This window comes from Pelmatolapia mariae, linkage group LG15 (genome assembly GCF_036321145.2).
Source record: "Pelmatolapia mariae isolate MD_Pm_ZW linkage group LG15, Pm_UMD_F_2, whole genome shotgun sequence".
Classification (NCBI taxonomy): Eukaryota; Metazoa; Chordata; class Actinopteri; order Cichliformes; family Cichlidae; genus Pelmatolapia; species Pelmatolapia mariae.
Genome location: NC_086240.1, coordinates 26,181,886 through 26,199,918, shown reverse-complemented (window position 1 = coordinate 26,199,918; position 18,033 = coordinate 26,181,886). Strand labels below are relative to the sequence as shown.

Here is an 18,033-nt window from a genome sequence, read left to right as displayed (position 1 = left end):
CTCAGCTGTGTTGTGTCTGCTGAAGCTGGTTGTCAAACTTTGCAACAACACGCAGCTCCGGTTCTCACTCTTCCTCATTGAAAAAGTCAAACTCAGAGCTGCTTTATTAGGAACAAATGTTGCTGCGTTCACAGCCCTGAATAAATCACGTCGTGTTTGAAAAGCCTGGTCTGATCCAGCTTCAGGACGGCTGTTGAAACAGTCGGGAGAGCCGCTCCGAGTGATTTTACTTTACATCTGAAAACAATCAATGACGAGAAATTAGCGCGCAAACACGCCCATTATTGTACACAGCTGAGCCAGACTCAAGCTGAGCCGAAGATCACTGAAAAAATAACATTTACAAGCTCATTGCTGACTACAATAAACCACAACATGATTAATAACACTATTACAAAGCAGTCGGTCCAAAAAGTGTTTGTTTTCCTGTTTGAATTGAGTCATATTTCAAATACATGAACTCAAATATTTTCCATATGCACATCTTTAAAAGGCTGTTAAAGGTCTTAAATTGATTCTTAGAAATTCTCAGACCTTTAAAGTTTTGTGTGCTTACGTTAATGTTGGTCATATCCCATAGCTTTAAGGGAACAAAGGGATATTTGGTGGAAAAATGTTAATAGTTTTTTATGTGTGCTAGTTATGTGTGCTATTAACAAGATTCTCAAGGGCAAATTTCAAACTGTGAAAAATCACATTTTCTGAGAACTTAGAGTTATTTTAAGGTTACCGGGTAGGGCTTGTGTTCAGCATTAAGGTTCAGGGATTAAGTTGTGTAACCAATGAGAATATTAAGTAGTATAAATAAACATATACATGTGCCCACAGATTGGATATGCACTGATTTAGAGGTACATGGAAACACAGCTTAAAAGCACGGGAACAGTATTATAAATTAGAGCAACTCTTCCTACACATGGACATAGAACCTGAACGAAAAGCCTAAAACACACAGATTAGGATTAAAGATTAGGGGTAAAGATGACTTTGCAGACGTTCCAGGCACTGGTTGCCTAGGTAACCCTCTAATGCATCAGCAACATCCTCCACTCTTATTGGTAGTTACTCTTGTTTACCTGAGGACTTGCTCACTTTGTGTCATCAGTGAGTTTTGTCTCCCGTAGTTGCTTGAAGTTGCTGAAGGTCATTGACTCGGTCTCCGGTTGCCGTGTTGCTGCTTGCTGCTTACAGTGTGGATGCAGTTTAAGGTTCTGGTGGTAGGATTAATTAACTTTTTCAAGTCTGAACGATGAATCAACTGCAACAAAATTCAGTTTTATTTAAAAATAGAGTGTTTATTGAATCTTCTGACAAAAAAAAGAGATATTAATTTGCATATATGAATTTTCAATTATATCATATTTGCTACATCTGGCTCATTTTGCAATTTACTACTTAAAAATGTATTGTGCAATTTTTTGAAGTTATTCAGGGGGAAAAAAGGGGATGTAAAAGTCAAATATGGCACATTAGGCATTGAAAGGCTAATGGGTTAAGGGTAAATTTATGGATTACGGTTACAGGTCGGGGTTAGAATTAAAGACGCTGGATCTAGGTTTAGGGGTTGGATTCATGGGGGTTAGGGTCAGTGATTGTGGATAAATTTCAGGGGGTCAGGATTAAAAATTAGGAGTCAGATTAGAGATGGTGGCACTGTTGCATTACCAAGTTCCTGCTCTGAAGGTTTAACTTGTTTAAATAGAGAATACATGATATATGTTTGTGTTTGTGTACAGACATATTCACATAAATAAAATTGTATTTAGCAGCAGTCGGGCAATTCTGTATTCAGAATTATTCAATGTGAGCAGGACAAAAGTGGGTCTAAAGAAGCTAAACGTTACATAAATTATTAAAAAAGAGGTCAAGTTTAGTAAAAATGTGAGGATAGAAAGGTTGGGAATAAAACTGAGGTTAGAGAAGGGGTGAGAAGGTCAAAGAAATGATTGTCAAAGACACTCGTTAGGGTTAGGGAAAGGTGAGAAGATGGTGTGTTCAAGTTTAGGATTAGGGTTAGGATTAGGAAATAAAGAAGATGGTGAGTGCTTGGAAGAAGTGAATGAGACAAACTGACTTTTTAAGGTAAAAACATATGAAAACAAAGCAAATCTGAGAGCTGATAGTTCACCATGAATACCAGAAGTTTACTGATCTTGTTTATTCAAGTTGAATCCACTTAATTTTGAGTGATCAACTCAAGTACAGTGATGTCACATTAACAGAGGGGCAGGAACATCTGGGTTTCATGCTGTTAAGAATAAAAATATTTCAGAGTGAAACAAAACAAACCAAAACTCAAGCCAAACAGACCCAAACCTAGTCCTTTGGCTGTGAGAGGAGGAGAAGGTGTGGTCAGGGCTGATAGCTCAGCTGTTGGGGGTTTGGACGAGCCTCAGTCAGTCCGTCAGTCAGTTGAGCTGCTAACACAGAGTGAGAGCACGGGTTAAATATAGAGCAGAGCCTCAGTGCTGATGACCGGGAACAAGCAGGCGTAAAGAGAGAGGCTGAACATCCTGCGGCAAAAAGAGAACTTATTTTATTTCAGCTCAGAGAAAGAGTCTGTTTATTCTCATCTCTGCCCTCGCACGATCCCCTCCTCTCTCTCTCTGTCTTCAGTTCTCACTCATACTCTCTCGGCCAGTGAGCATACAGCCCAAACTTGGAGAGGACAAAGCTTCACCATGCTCCAACTTTGGCAGAAAAGGAGACACAGTGAAGGCTGGATTTAAGATTTAAAGAAAAGAAGACAGACACGCTGGTGTGGTGAGTGCTGGAGAAGAAGTGAAGTATTAATAAGGACCGGAGTCATTTTGGGACCGAACAGCTGTGACACTAAGAGCTACCAGGTGAGTAACTCTGATTTCTGGCTTGTTTTGATATATTTGTTTTGATTTGTCACAAAGAAATCTAGAAAAACATCTGACCACTACTGAAATGGGTATGTGCCATCATATTTGCCAACATGCCAATATCATAGACCGATAGTTTGAAAATATATTGGTGTATCCCATTACTGAAACACCTTACACTGATGGAAGCAAAACAGTATTTATAATTTTTTGTGCATTTATTTATTTATTCATTTATTTATTGTTTGCAGTTATTATACAAAAAACAGGACAATCATATAAAAACATACTTTTCCCTCAAATATTCAGAAATGCAAAGATCCAAAGATCTGTATAAAGAGTTGGTGAATCACAACTGCTATTAAAGAAAAAAAAAATCCAGACAAGATCATCTGAACTAAACTAAATGTCAGCTAACAGAAAAACTGACATAAATATAGGTTTTATATCACCAAGTAAACAGTATGAGAAGTTATCAAAATGTTTATTTGAAATTAAAAAAACTCCACAACAAATAAATATCCAGAATCCAAATATAATGATTAAAATAAAGAAATCAGGATATTTCAATAAATAAAGCAGTTTAAAATAAAGATTTGTTACAGTAGTTTATATCAGCTAATTACTTAAGGTAGTTTTGAGGTGTTGTTCCATATTATTGGCAGCTGAATTATTTCCCGTTTTTTCATCAGAGAAAAATCAGACGAGCTTGGTGTTCTGCTTCCTTGTAACTTCATTCACTAAATAATCAAAAATACTAATAATCAGAAGTGTGGAAATGTTATATTTAAAATGTGTCTTGTCGATGCACAGCAACTTCAGTCATACAAATGACGTTGCAGAACCAAAAAGTCAGCTGAGGGAGGAGGTCAGGGTGGATGGACGGGTCAACAAAACATCAGCAGTGACTCAAACCAAGCTATTTATGGAAGCCTGACTCATGACGGCGGATTTGATCTGTAATGGAGTGAAAAATGTGATCTAAGCTAAGTGTGATGTGTGTGCGTTCAGTTTAGAAATGATAACATTATTAGTTATTATTAGGCAAAAATATTTAAGGTCATTGCTATAAATCCAGTTAAAAATGCTCACAAATTAACATTTGCTGCTTTGTGATTTTTTTTAATACTGAAAAATGAAAAAGGATTTCCAACTACCTTAAGACTTCAGAGACAAAAATATGAAGCACATTTTTATGAGGTTGGGGTCGGGTTTGAGCTCACAGGCTAATAAACCTCCTCATGAACCTTTTACCTCACCTGATTATGTTTTATCAACTAAAGCATATCCAAATAATTCATGATAAATCATTAAACTTACTCAGAATTACTGAAAGCGGTAAAACATTTTTTGTTTATAATTTAACGGGTTTAAAGGCCTTCCTTTCCAAACTTGATTATTTCATCACATACTGCACATTCATGATGCAAATTCTAGACTCTAAAAGGAGAGTGGGAGGCCATGCTCTGGTTTCCCACTCGGATCACTTTAATAAATGTCCAAAGAAAAACTGTACTCTTATCCCATGCCAGGTTTTTCTAATAGATTTATTAATATAACCCCCAAATCATAAATTTGTCTGCACAATCTCTTCAACAAACAACATCCTTTAACCTAGAAATGGAAAATATGACAGAAGCAGATGATGCAGTAGATGTCTGTGTGAAGCTGGCAAAAATAGAAAGCGTGTGGAGTTACAAAACAGAGACACAGAAAGGCTCAAGTGTCACAAATAACATTCAGAGTTCAGTTTGTGCAGCATACCACACCCTGCATCCCCCAACCCTCGACTCTGATGGGAAATCTGGCCGAACAGTAGAGGGGACAGATGTGTGCACAGAGAAACAGTGTAGTAGATTTGCACCATCAACAGTTGAGAAAGAACTGTTATGAAAACGATTGTGTAGGACCTAAACACCTACTGCAAACCAACCACACAATTCAGGTATTTAATGGACAAAAGGATGACCGTGCTGCTAGACAAAGCTTGAGATCAAAAACATCTGGATGACCCATGATACCTGATGGTCCACCTTGGAGAACTGAAAGAGGAAAAGAGCAAAAAGAAAAATGACAGATGGCAATGTGAGTAAATCTTGGGCCTCGCTATGTTATAAACTCGGGATGGGATTAGTAAGACTGGCACTATCGCTGTTCTTAGGTTTTTGGTGCCGGGTTAATGTTGTGAAGAGGTGCATGTTAACTCAAACCACCACCTTCTTTAAACCTAACGTTGTAGCAAAGAAGTCAAATGGCAAGTCGGGGGAAAAAAAGTAGAAAACAAAAATCTCCAAACCAGATGTTTGGCTGTTTGGCTGAGAAACATGCGGGTTAATACCAGTGTTGGGACTAACGCGTTATTAAGTAACGCGTTACAGTAACTACGTTATTATTGTGGTAACGAGCACGGTAACTAGTTATTATGCCAAAACCAGGAACGCGTTACTCGTTACTGGGATTTAGATAGGCTCGTTATTCGTTACTTCGTGTGGTGGATATCGCGGAGCTTCCACAGATTCAGTAACATTAGCAAGTGGTGGAAGCAGCAGGTGGATGAGGGAAAGGGAGGCAAGAGGAGAGACCCGAGGCGGCCGCCGGTCCGCATGTCAGGTAAACTGAACTTCAGGTAAGAAGTTATGACCTGCAGTCTATCGGAGTCAGATATAAACCAAGTTTAGGTGGAGTTTATTTTCGGTATGCTGACATTTTTGTACTGCGTGCTAGCTAGCATGAGGGAGTTTCTATACAGCTGGGTGGTGCTATGATGTTACTGATGTTGAACTTTATTTTGTTCATAAGGTTAATTATTAGAGTTGCCAACCGTCCCCTAAAAAACAGAATCGCCTGGTATTCAGAAAAAATATTACGCGTTTCGTACTGAGGTGAAAAGGAACACAGTTTGTCCCGGACTTCAGCTACAATGAAAAAGACACAAAGCTGGAGCTGCACAGCTGCCTCTTCTTCTCTCATTCTCTCCCCTCCCTCTCCTGTTTCTACTTCAATCACGAAACTGATCAATGATCAGCTGATCGGCTTTTCTCTCGTGTTTGTTTATCGCCCACTTTGCGCCAGAAAGAGGAAACCAGCGGATGTTGTGCTAAACAACAGCAGCACGTTTAAGCTTGATCAGCTGTTGTTAGAATTTATTCAATATTAATTTCTAGTATCAGCTGATGTTTGCTGGAGCCACAGCTGTAAAGCTGCTGGTCATGATATCAGTTTGGTTATCTGGTGAGAGAGAAACATGCAGATGAAACCAGGAGATGTCCTTACTGAATCATCAGAGCTGAACAGGTGATGGAGAAACAGGTTTACCTTTTAGGTGACATGAATGAGTTGAAGGGAAGTTAGTAACTGTTTCTGAGAGACAAATAACACCAGGATCCTTTTTTTACATAGCTGACAGCTGGTAACTGTGCAGGGGCGGGTCTAGCAAAGTTTTGCCAGGGGGCCAGGTAGGGCATTAACACGGAAAGGGGGGGACAAGGAAATACTTTTCTTTATTATTCTCATTTAAAATGTCTCGCTTTTTAAAAAAATAATTATCTGAGTCTTACAACAAACAATTGATAGATTGATACATATATACCATCAGAACAGTGTACATCACTGTCACAACAGTGTTTGTTTTCATTCAAAGGCTTTATGATTTTTCCTATAATGGTGGGCCGGTCTCTAGTCAAAATGCCCGGGACGATTTTTTTGTCCCAGTCCAGCTCTGTATGCAGCTCATCTGCAGTCTGGTGTTACCAACATCTTCCTATTCAGAAGGCAGAATTTCCAAGTTCTGAGTACAATCAAAAGCACCACGACTGCAGTTTTTGTGTTGGATGTAAAAAGCAGGCTAGAATCATGGTGGCGGTCAACGACGGTCCAGGCGTGGGATTTCTCTCGTGGAAATGTGCACATTATTTTTTCCTTTCTATTGGTAGGTGGCACAGTGCACTTGTGGCAAGTAAGCAAGCTAGAAGACTGGCAATCTTGCTGGGTATCCAGTTATGGAAGCAACACATTAACAAGAGAATTCTGAGTAAAACCAAAGTTACTTTCCCTAGAAACTAGTTACTTTGAAAGTAACGAGTAACTTGAAGTAACTGAGTTACTTTTTTAGAGAAGTAACTAGTAATGTAACTAAGTTACTAATTTAAAGTAACTTACCCAACACTGGTTAATACTACCCCCATGCTTTTAACCTTCTAATATGGGCTTGGTACGTCTTTAATACAAAACTGTTATCTCCACCTAAACACAGGGAGGAGCTAAAATCCTGCAACATAGTGATTTGATGGTCAATGATCAGGAGGAGGAGCAGGCCATCCGCTAACTGGAAAGTTGGTGGTTTGATTCCTGGCTGCTCCTCTCTGCATGCCAAAGTATGCCAACATACTTCTGGTTCTGCAGCATGAAGCCAACAATCTGCATAAAAACCTGTATGGTTTTTAAAGGCCAGCAGGGGGTGACTCCTCTGGTGGCAAAAAGAAATCTGTCCTTAACTTGGTTTCTGTGTGAGCTTAGTAAACACTTTCCTGATGAGTTTATGGTCTCCGTCTCTAGTTTCAAGTCTTATTTAGTGCAGGAGGATTTTCAGTTTGTGCCTTTTGGTCCCACTTGAGTTAAAAAAGCAGGGTTTGGTTATGACTGGGCTACACTGACACGTATTGTCCCTGAGGTTCTGAGGCACCCCTTGCTAGTCAGCTGAGTTTTTAAAACTGAAAAGACTCAGGGCTTCTTAAACTCTCTCGAATTCTTGAAATTGATTGGTTGACAGAGTAAACAGCCAAAATTTGTCTTAAATGCAACAAAAGCGAAGTGACCTTAATCATCTCCTTTCCAGGTCCTGCTGTTACACTTGGGATCTATTAGAGCAGCTTTGCATGATTCACAGTTCAAAATAATCCAGTACAACCTCTCATTTCATGTCATTTCTGAAACAAGCCATTTTAGCTCCTCCCCCTTTGAGACAACTTGATTCTGATTGGCTGTCTCTTGCAAACAGAGAGATTTAAGATGGGATCATCAGGGATATCCACTTCCTGTGGCATCATAGGGGATTGCAGGGATTTCTTGAACATGCTGTACGCTGACTTCTTCATTTGGAGCAGGAGATACCTGACAGCGAATAAGGAAAAGCAGACTCGGCTCAGCTTTGTGTAGGTGCTGTGTGTAAAAGAGAAATTATCAACCTTTTAAATCAGGCTGAAGTGGGGCCAAAATAATAACTTCAGAACTAAAGTGTAAGTGTGATCAGTTAAACGCTTTCAGGCGTCATTTAGATGTATAGTGACGGCTTCAATAATGAGTTACTGGAATGAAGCGACACCCACTGAGCCACGCTGAGTGTGTCGTTACTGAGTCATGAAAGGATCGTCTGTGAGACACTCGCTCAGTGAATCAGTGAGTTATGACTCCCTTATTCACAGCCCAGTAAAGGCTGGTTTCAGGAAGCAGTACATCAGGAGGCATTAATTTAATAGATGTTTTACCAGAGTGCTTAAGCGCCGCTCAGCTGAGAGACAAGCTCTGCTCTTTCCGACACAGTTTCTACAGCAGCTGGGAGGAGATGCTGCAGCAGGAAAACAATTTTCAGTCACACAAGGTTTGTTGTGTCCAGACTGAAATATCTATAAGCAGCTAATGAATGGAAAACATGAACGTTTGTGCAAGTATGCTCTGCAGTCAAGTGCCATTAGTTTCCCTGAATGAAAGAAATACTTGTGTTACATTAATAGTAGTAAAGATGTACTGTGTTATGGTTTTATGGCATTCCAGAGACGTAATGGGATCATTATGAGGGGAACGTAATTGTAAAACGTTTTTTTAATTATAGCATGTTACTTCCGGTGGGGGGAAAAGCCCCGCTGGGTTGGTTCAAGCCTGCCCAGGACCTTCATGCTGCACCCTGCTCATCCACCCCTATGGTCTCCTGTAATTTGGTCTGTTTAAACACTTTGACTTAATCATTGAGAGTCAGTGAGAAGCGTTTAGCAGTGGTGCAGGCTTGTTGGTCTGACTGGCACTGACTGTATAAAAGATGCACATAGCAATAGTGATGTCACTCATTGGTGTAGTACCCCTTATTGTGTAGCTTCAGTGTTTTAGGATTCTGGTTGCATCCTGTCATGTGCAGTAGGCAGGATGAAGGACCCAAATGCAGGACTTGTACGTGGAATGTAAACTTAAAGCAGCAGCTTTTTTCGTTGGGAAAAATCCTCCATAAAATAACTTACAAAAACCAAAACCCTGAACATGGAAACTAAGAACTCAACACTTGGAAACAAGGAGCAGGGAACTAAGAATAATAGAAACCAGAAACCTGGAGAAACTTAGCACATAGGGTATTACAACAACAGACAGAGGAAAACACAGGGCTTAAATACACAACGGAGTAACGAGGGAATGGGAAACAGGAGGAAAACACAGCTTGGACTAATCTGACATAACGAGACGTGGAGGAAGCAAAACCAATTGCACTGAACACAGGACAAGGAACTATCAAAATAAAACAGGAAACCTTCACAAAGACGCAGACTTGACACTGTGACATGGAGACACGACTGACTAGGAACATGAAACACAGAGACTAGAGTAACTAAACGTGGAACACAGGGAAGGCACATAGACAGAAAACTAGAAACTAGGAACTATAAATATAACACACACAAAATTAAAGAGACCCAAACCCATGAAAAACAACAAATCAAATAATATAACTTAAACCAGAATTACACAGACCCAGTAGTGTGACACCTCCATGTTGGTTTGTGAAACAAAAAGGGATCCGTATTTAAGCTGCACCCATAAACTGTACATACACAACACACCAGCACATCCGGATGACATTGAGAGAAAATCCTGGAATTTTACTTTCCAAAACTCGAGCACAAAACAGCAGATGTCTGTGAAGGTTCTCAGTAATCCAGGTCATTGTAGTCTAAGGAGCTTGGAAAGAAAAGCGTCTGGACTTCTTTAAGTGACTTGAAGACTTTTCACCTCTCATCCAAGAAGCTTCTTCAGTTCTAGGGTCAAATGGTGGAGGGTCCCAGATTTAAGCCCTGTGGGAGTATCCACCCGAGAGGGACAATGGACCCCCTAATGATCCTCTACCTAATCACATGAGCCAAGGCATGAAAACGGGTGTAGGTCACAATCAGCCAAGGTTTCGGGTGAGCTCATGGTGAAACCTAGCCCCATCCTATCATGTGATTTCCTGAGGTCAGATGGCCCATGGTGTGAGTGGGCGTTAAGGCGTCTGGGACGGGATCTCAAAACTGGATTATCGATGGCAGACAGTTGGTGTCGTAAACCACCGCCTCTGTTCAAAGATAGTTGCTCACAGTGGACATAAATTGCTTCTTTTACTCCTCTTTCAAACCATCTGTCCTCTCTGTCCAAAATATGAACATTGGCATCCTCGAAAGAGTGACCTTTGTCCTCCAGATGCAGATGGACCGCTGAGTCTTGTCCCGTGGAGGTGGCTCTTCTATGTTGTACCATGCGTTTGTGAAGTGGTTGTTTGGTCTCTCCAATGTAGAGGTCTGGGCTTTCCTCGCTACACTGTACAGCACACACTACATTGTTAAGTTTGTGTTTAGGAGTTTGTGTAAGTGTTTTCGGACGCTTACACTCCAGTACTGCGCATGCGTGCAACGCAAGACGATTCGACCTGCCTCATTTCTGTCTGCTGTTTATTTACTTTCCGGCTCTTTGAAATGTCGCGGCAAAATGTTGAGGAAAAGCACCGAGTTTTGTAAGTGGACTAACAATGAGGTGGAGTTGTTGCTGCGAGTAACACAAAAGTACAAAGTTGCAAAAGTGAGTGAGAATTAAAGAATTTGAAGAAAAGCTATCTGGAGCATGTACAAAGAGATATTAATATTTAATAGGGCTGTAAAAATTGAGAGCAAACAAAACAACTGCTGTATAATGCCCTCCGCTATCTGGTCACATGACTAGATCACATAACTAAAATGTGTCATCGTTTTCGAAAAGGCTCCAGGTTCGCTCTCCACACTGTGATGCGAAAACGTCATTTTCAAATGGATCCGCTTTGGAGAGCGTTTTCAAAACGCTGCATTTTCCTTTACAAAAAACGCCGTCTCAGTGTAGACGGAAGGTCAAAACGGAGAGAAAAAGATGTGTTTTCACAATTCCGTAGTGTAGTAGTGAACATAAGTTAGTGGGAGAAAGAAACCACGGTACACGTGGCAGTATCAAACCAGGATAGAGGGAGGAAGGAAGGGCAGTCCTGTATTGGTGTAATCTATGCCAGATCACAAATGTGGATCCATCCCTGTGGCGACCCCTTGGAAAATGTGGGAGTGGCCAAAAGTGCTCAGTCAGCTGGGGTCTTCCTGTGTTAGTTAGTGTTCTCTCTGCACACACACGGGCTCTCTACAGGTGCTTCCTCCCACAGTCCAAAGACGTACGCATTATTTTAACCAGTGATTCTAAATTTGCTGCTGGTGTGAACGTTTTGTCTGTGTTAGCCTTGCGCTGACAGATGACCCTCAATGGATCTAACCTGGATGAAGAGTTTTGAAAAATGGTTGAATGGAAGAAAACAGATTTTCTGTAGCACCTTCTTAGGAATAAACCCACAATAGCATAAAACATGGTGGGTTATGTGGAACTGCCTGGACCCAGGACACTGTCGTAAAAGAGAGTTTTAATCTCAAAAATGTATTTGTTTAGTAAAACTTAAACAACAGAAAGAAAAAGGCGCTCATCTTACTCTTTCTGGTGGCTAACAAAAATTTGAAAAAAAAAAAAAAAATCCAATAAAAAAAATTCTAGGTAAAACAAAATAAAAAACCAGAAAAAAGTAAAAAAATTAATACAAAAAATTCCTTCATTTTAAAATCTTACATTGTATCGTATTTTAACATTTTTTCTGCACATAAAAAAGATGAAGAGATGAAGTCTGCATATTTGCGAAATCTGGACCGATGTGCACTATATAGGAAGCTTATATATTGTTCCGTCACTCCTTAATGTTTGTGCACTGGACCCCTCAGGGCACAGCTGGACCTGACAAAGGCTACAAACCTTCACATGTTTCCTTTGGATTTATTTCATGGTTTTGCTTTGGTTCTGATTTTGCTTTGAGGATTGAACTATACATCAGACGTCTCTTCTTCTATTTAAAAATGTTCCCGCTTTTATGTGTTTCAGAGCTGAACATTAAACAGAGAAGGTCTTTAACTCGACCTCCTCTCTGTTGTTGTACCCAGCATGCTCTGACCCTGCCCAGATCTCCTGGGACCTTCCCTTTGCTTTGCTAGCTATTTTAAAAAGTTGTCTTTTTTCTGGGTGTGCATACAGACAGCAAAAAAACAAACAAACAAAAACCAATGGATGGGCATAAAAAGCAGCATAATTAAATTTTTGGATGTGGAAATTGTTTGCTTAACCGTCCGTCAGCACGTTATTTTTCAAAATTATCAAACATAATCTGCAACATGAAACCACTGATTAGAGTTTAGTGGCGATCCAGATGTTTGATTTGCACCAGTTGTTTCAAATCCTAACAGGATATTAAATGGGTCAACATATGTCTCCTCTAAACTGTTATGATGAAAGAGCGGATGTGTTTGGGTGTAACGGTTTGTGAACGCAGCGCTGATGATGACCAGGATCCCAACAAATGTTCGAATCATGCAATTCATAAAAAAGATCTCATCTCAACCCAGCTTTCACAACTCAAGAGTTTCTTCTTATTGTGTTATTTCATCATCTTCTGTGTCTCTTTCCTTTTAATTTCCCAATAACTGGAATCTTTGGGTTTCAGAAGGGGTGATTCTTCTGCGATTCGTCAGTCATAATCTGGTGCAAAACCAAAAAGTAACTAGTCAGAAAAAAGTTTTGAGAAATCATGTTTTTGACTTCTGTTTCAGGGATATTGTGCTTTGTGTTGTAAAATAGATCTTATTTCCTTACATAAAAGTGGTACATACATTTGATGCTTCTGGAAGATTTCACCAAGAGTTAAAAAAAAAAGAGTTTTGAGGTACACCACAAGCAAACATGGACTGATACACTGAAGATGAGGTGGGATGTGAGAGTTTGCATGAAGCTATGTTTCTAAGCAGTGCGAAACATTTATAAATGCAGCTGAATTACAAATAAAGTAGTTGTATATGTTAATAAGAAGTTTATAAATTGAGTATTTTCCAGAACTGGTCAAACAGTCGATTATAGGTATCTCCTTAATGATTTAAAGAGCTAGAAATTACAAATTTTGCTACTTCTGTCATGCCTTTAGTGTTTCTTATTAATGTCTTGTAGTTGTAAGGAATTAATCAGTCACTAAGCATTATTAGATCTTGTAATTCTCCATTATAATCCTTTGATAGATCAGAAACTTGTACCCAAAATCCTTACTGCCTGGGCTCCGTGCCATAGGGTAGGATTACTCCGTTATCTGGATAAGTGAAGTGACTAAAATTTGATGTTTCCAAGTTTGACTCAGCAAACGTATCTAGATAATGGAAAAGATTTGCTTCTAGGAATAGCTCCAATGTTTCCAGTACATTTATAGCTTGACATCAGAGGTGAAAATTGCTTTGCAGATCCAAAGCAAACACAATTAAATCAAAAGATTAATCCCTCATTTCTTTTTGGCTGTTTTAAAATACCCTCCTGGTGGCTGTGAAAACTTGATCAAATGTTCGACTTGAATTTGCATTCAAGAAAGAAAAATGAGGAAAAACTATAACTGATTTCTAAAACCGTTGCAGATTCTGGTCACATTAGCCTTTAAATTCTCAGCTTCAGCTTGTAACAGTGTGACCGTAACTTCCATTTGCAACCCAAGGCCAACTGATAAGACAGGAACCATGAGATCATTCTGCTAATTCAGCTCACTAATCTGTGTGGGACCAGCGTCCGCCGTCATGTTTGGTTTCATAACAACAACTGCTGTTCCCATGACAGCATAACAGGGAGCAGAGGGGAGCGCTGCATTTGTTTGGCTACACTTTTCTGTAGCAATGAGGAGGGCATATCAAACAGCTGATAACATCAAGATGGATCACGCTGGGAAAGATGGGATGTTGATGTTGTGGCAAGCTGTCTGAGCTCAGCCTTGAATTTGCCATCATATTAAAAGGTAGACATGCTGCACTCTTATCCAAGTTTGAATCATATTTATTTTTACTCTTTCAGAAACCCTGAAGTAGGGACATAATGTCCTCCAATATCTGGACTGAGACTTTGTCTGTTTGATGCATTTGATGTGTGATCTGAACCTTGATACATACTGCAAAGGCTTCCTTATGACCCAGGTTGTCACACTGTAAAATCCCCCTCTTTGACACTCCCTTGGGTGCTTAAATCCAGCAAGTTTGTTCCCCTCATTCACCTTACACAGTGATTGCTTTAATAGATTAGTCCTAAAAACAGCAGAACCAAAGAAAACTGATGAGAACCCTAAAATAAGTTAAAAGTCATCAGAATCCCCCCATCCATCCATCCATCCATCCATCCATCCCTCCATCCATCCATCCATCCATCCATCTGTTCCTTCATCCATCTAGTCGTCCATGCACCCATCCACCCATTCTCAGGCCAGATGAGATAGTTTGTCTCCAGGGTTTCCTCCCACTTGGATGGTACTGGAAAACCCAGTCCATTCTCATCCACAGGGCATCGGTTTTCTATACATGCTGTAACACAGCGGTGTGATGAACAGCAGGGACATTACACAGGGGATCAGCTAGTGCAGCAAACAGTCCAAACAAACCCAAAGGTCAAGCACTGGGAAATAAGAAGAAAAACATGACTGGCATCACATAGAAAAAATCACATATTTGTGAAAACTAAACTCAAACTTCTTTTTTCTTGAAGCAGGTATAATTTATGATTTTAACTTTTTAGCTCCTTGAGGACAGCTTTGATCCGCAACTGCAGCCAGTTTCAGCACTGTAAGATCATCACATGCTGTAGATTGGCTCTGCAACATAAAAAGATGGATGTAATTTCTGGGTCTGAAACTAATTTGCAAACAACTGAAATCTTCATTCTTTCTAGGGGCCAGTAGGAGGTGACTCCAGTACTTGCATAAAAAACTTCTGCTTAAATCGTGGAAGTCTGTGGGAAAATGACCCAGTGCTCCCTCATGTTTACCTCAGTAAACACTTTACTGCTAGTTTCCAGACTTCTGAATAAAACATGAGGTTATTTTTGTAAATAAGAGTCTTTATTCAAGTTAAACTGGAGGATTACTGTGGTTGTGCTCATTGTCAAGGGTTTCACAGTGAGATGGACTGCTGTTCATCACATTTGGTTTCAAAATAAACACAAAATGATGCAAGAAACTTCAGCTTAAGGCTTCACAACAGGACTTCACTAACCAATGGATGAGCCATGGTGTGTAACTCTATGCTCTGCACTTACCAGTGAATGAAGTGAAAACGGCCTCCTCGTTGGCTGAGAAAGCCACATGCTGGCAAAAGACTGATAACAACTGATAACAGCCATTCAGCCAGCTGATAACAGGTATCAGTGATTCAAGGCTCTCATTAAATGTCGATTTAGTTATTCAAGTTCTCCTATCCCAGATTTTCTATTTGAATGTAGATCTTCCTCATTGATGTGAGAAGCTTTACGCATACTTAATAAATCTCTGTCTCCTTTAGTTAGTATAGCTGTTTGTGATGCGGTGGGAGTCTTATGATACGGTCCAAACTTATTCCTCTCTCATGACTCATTTCTCGAGTCATGCATGTGGTGGGCTGACCACCAACCACTTGAGATTGGTCAACGCTCAGGAGCTAAACGGCTTGTAAAAATTTAAAGTGACGTAAAATGAGCAGCGTTCAAACCCTCGTGATATCCTGCCTGGCTCTCACTTCACCCCCACCCTCCCCCTCCTCTCAGAGTTTATGAGTCAAGTGACTTCATACTCAGTCCATTTGAAAGGCATGTGGGACTTGGCTGCTGGCCTACTGCATGTTGGGATGATGTCAGCTCTCTGGACTGGTCACCACTGATTAGAGCTCACGCACAAACTCCTGGGAGGAAACCTGCCTCATATAAACCCGAAGAATTTTAGCCTCGATGACTGACGAGGTCCAGGAATGCACCAGGATTTGGATGGTTAAAACCTCCTAATTTAGGAGTTTTATGGTAGAAGCAACAAGAGATTAGATTTCAGTATGATCATTTATGGTGAAACGACAGCAAACAAACTAAATTCTCCATGAAGCTGAGAGCATCTCAGCTATTTAAGCTTGAGCAGAATTATTAAGTGGATAAAAGCTTCCAGAGAGGAGGAGGAAAGTGAAACTGACTGAGAGGATTTGTTAGGTAACAAAATGTTTTTTTAATCCAATCTGCTGTCCAAAAAACATAACATTTTAATTATAATTAAAGGGTTCTGACAAATATGTTTAAAAAGAATAACTACCTTGATTATGTTCAGTGCAATCATTTCCTCCTTTCATGAAGTGCTGCTTCAACTCAGAAGATGATCAGAACGGTAGTCTGTTAATTTCACAACTGACTCTTTGCAAGGCCACCGTAACTATCTAAGGTTACGTGATTTCACTTGGACATGTTGTTAATAGAATTTCAATTCTTCCTCACCTTTATCAGCTGACGTTACAAAGCTTTGCCGTTATAAAGCAGTAGCACATTATATAGTAATTGTAAGGAAGGAGGTTTGGGGAGTGAAAACTGAACACATTAGCTGATGACCAACTTAGAGCTCCTGGTCCTGGAGTCCTTTGGGCCAGCGTGTCTGTTTACTCATTGAATAACTTATATATTTTTTTACATGGTAAATCCTTTAACCATGTTTACACATCATTTTATATGCTATAGCATGTAGGACATTTGGACCCAAACGCAAAGCAGAGTTAAAAAACAAAGAAAGTCCCAAAACACACAACCAGAGACAGACTGGAAACAGCTGGATGATAAGTCACCAGTGACAACAATCAAGACAGTGATACGGGAGATGAACTAATACTAAACACAAGATACCAGTGACAAAGAGCTATCAAAGTCAAACAGGAAACTAATAATGTCATAACAGGAACAAGAATTTAACAGAGAGAAAATGTGGACAACTTCATTATCAAACTAATACCAGAGAGACAGAAAGAGTAAACTAGGCAAACCAAACGTAACGATGTAAAGGACACAGTCATGAATAAGAAAAGAAACCCAAGGACCCAGAAACAAATTAAAAAAACATTTACAAAACCCACAAACTCAACAAAGCTCAAAACCCGAGGATAATCTCATGTTTGGAGTTTCTGTTGCTCAGAGAGCAAAACAACATTTCATGATCTTTTTACAAAAAGTGAAAATAGAAAAAAATAATTTACATATTGGATTTGATTCAGGAACACGTCTGCGTCATGTAGAGTGGACATCAGTGAAAGTTACAGATACAAACATTTAAGCCACAGTCAGTCTTCAGGTGTAGAATATAATGTTGTAAAAAGTCCATGAACCTGCCTCTGCAAAACACCTTGTGCAGACGTGTTAGTGAAATCCTTCCTTTGCTTTCACAATATTACATAATACACAGTATGCTTCTGCTCCTGACTCCTGGATAAAAGATAAAAGTAAGTCATGGGTGCTCTGTGATAATCGAACTGCCGATGAGGGCTGTTGGCTGTAACTGAATGGATGAATTACTAAAGCCAGAGGTAGGCGTGTGCAGAGGATGCCTGTGGCTCCTGCCTCACCTAGATGGGCGAGCAGGCTGGAGCGAGCAGGTTAAACTGGGCTGCATTTACGATTTCTATTTTTGTAGCAGCTTCTTTGTGGCTCTGCTGCTCACTTATCAGAGCGGCCTTAAGACTCCATGTAAGGCAGCAGGCAGCGATGGAGAGGATGGATAAAACATGACGATCTAAGAAACCTTACCTTTTACTCTGTTCTGCTGGGTGTAAAAACTGAACATTTCCTTTATTTTTCAGCTGGAAAAATGAGGGTAGGATAGATTTAGTGATTTAAAAAGGCCATATTTTGTTCAATAACACACAAAAACAGTGAATGTATTCAGTGTATTTGGGCTGAGCTGTCTGTTTACACACCTTATTTTGTAATCTGTTTAGTCATTCTGGGATGAAACCAAAGGTCAGACTTTCAGTATTTACAGTGCATACTTTAGACAAAATTACTTTTTTCCCATCTGTTTGTATATTATTTATCCCACAATTCACAGATGGCA

At 39.9% G+C, this 18,033-nt stretch overlaps 1 protein-coding gene across 2 annotated transcripts in view; it reads left to right on the top strand.

Moving 5' to 3' along the window:
• The first annotated feature begins 2,426 nt into the window (after window positions 1-2,426).
• Window positions 2,427-18,033, top strand: part of filip1b (filamin A interacting protein 1b) — a 53,896-nt gene continuing 38,289 nt past the window's right edge. For both annotated transcript variants that reach the window (XM_063495839.1, XM_063495838.1), the window contains exon 1: window positions 2,427-2,846. The gene's annotated coding sequence lies outside the window, so the exon portion shown is untranslated. The remainder of the gene's footprint in view (window positions 2,847-18,033) is intronic.